At 32.2% G+C, this 1,331-nt stretch overlaps 1 protein-coding gene across 1 annotated transcript in view; it reads right to left on the reverse strand.

The window, feature by feature from the left end:
• Window positions 1-1,331, reverse strand: part of itprid2 (ITPR interacting domain containing 2) — a gene marked incomplete at its 3' end in the record, with an annotated part of 62,581 nt that overhangs the window by 18,961 nt on the left and 42,289 nt on the right.

The following is a 1,331-nucleotide window of genomic DNA, read 5'->3' on the forward strand; positions in this document are numbered from 1 at the left end:
CAAAGCAGTTTGGAGAGAAAAACAAAGTAAAGAACAAAAAAAAAAAGATTAATCAATTATTAACTTAGTCATCGATTATTTTAATAATCAGTCGTCGATTAATCGACTAATCGTGGCAGCCCTAATGCTCACCTTTAATAACGATAACACATTTACATACAGTATATGCAGTGTTGTATAAAGTACCTCAAAGTGATACTTGAGTAAAAGTACAAGTATCTTATCATAAAAATACTTTGGTAAAAGTCTTTTATAAGAATATTACTTGAGCCTTAAAGTATCTAATATTTTTTGTACGTAATTTTCAAAAGTAAATTTCTGACACAAAATCTATTTAAGTATCAAAAGTAAAAGTACTGAGTAAAAGTGACAAAAAAAAAAGACATTTATTGGGAAGTGACTTCTCCAAAAATATTTTTTTCTAACAGCGTGTTGCTTTGATGGACTGTGTACAAAGTAATAGTGTGTCAGAATGGTATATATTTATACTTCTCATCCAAACAATTAAATTCACTCTATCCAGGTGACAAAATTTATCAGGATAATATATATTTTTTAATAATAAGAATCCGGAATAAAATACGAGAAATGACTTTCTACTTCTTAACTTTTTTAAAAATGTAGTGAGTAGAAAGTACAGATAATTGTGTAAAAATGTAACGATTAAAAGTAAAAAGTACACTGAAACATAATTACACAAGTAAAGTACAGTTAACCAAAATTTCTACTTAAGTACAGTAACAAAGTATTTGYACTTAGTTACTTTACAACTCTGACTATAAGTGAATATATGACGCCTGATCACGTCTTAATGTTACGTACTCCTCACAATAATCRTCAGTAATGATTTACTGCAGCAGACATGGCGAACCATTATTKATGATTAGTGATCAGACCCTGTTAGTTTATTTCTAAGCAGTAGCAGCAGCGAGGTGCGAGTGACAACTGATGCTGCTTCTCTGCCTTCATGTCTTTCTGTCTTCTCTCCTTCTTCTGCAAAGGAATAAGGAGGAATACGATCGAATGTATAATACGACCTCATGTGTAATACGACCTCATGTGTAATACGACCTCATGTGTAATACGACCTCATGTGTAATACGACCTCATGTGTAATACGACCTCATGTGTAATACGACCTCATTTGTAATACGATCTCATGTATAATACAACCTCAGGTATAATAAGATCTCATGTATAATACGACCTCGTGTAATACGACCTCATGTGTAATACGACCTCATGTGTAATACGACCTCATGTGTAATACGACCTCATGTGTAATACGACCTCATGTGTAATACAACCTCATTTGTAATACGATCTCATGT

This window comes from Austrofundulus limnaeus, unplaced genomic scaffold (genome assembly GCF_001266775.1).
Source record: "Austrofundulus limnaeus strain Quisiro unplaced genomic scaffold, Austrofundulus_limnaeus-1.0 Scaffold1569, whole genome shotgun sequence".
NCBI lineage: Eukaryota > Metazoa > Chordata > Actinopteri > Cyprinodontiformes > Rivulidae > Austrofundulus > Austrofundulus limnaeus.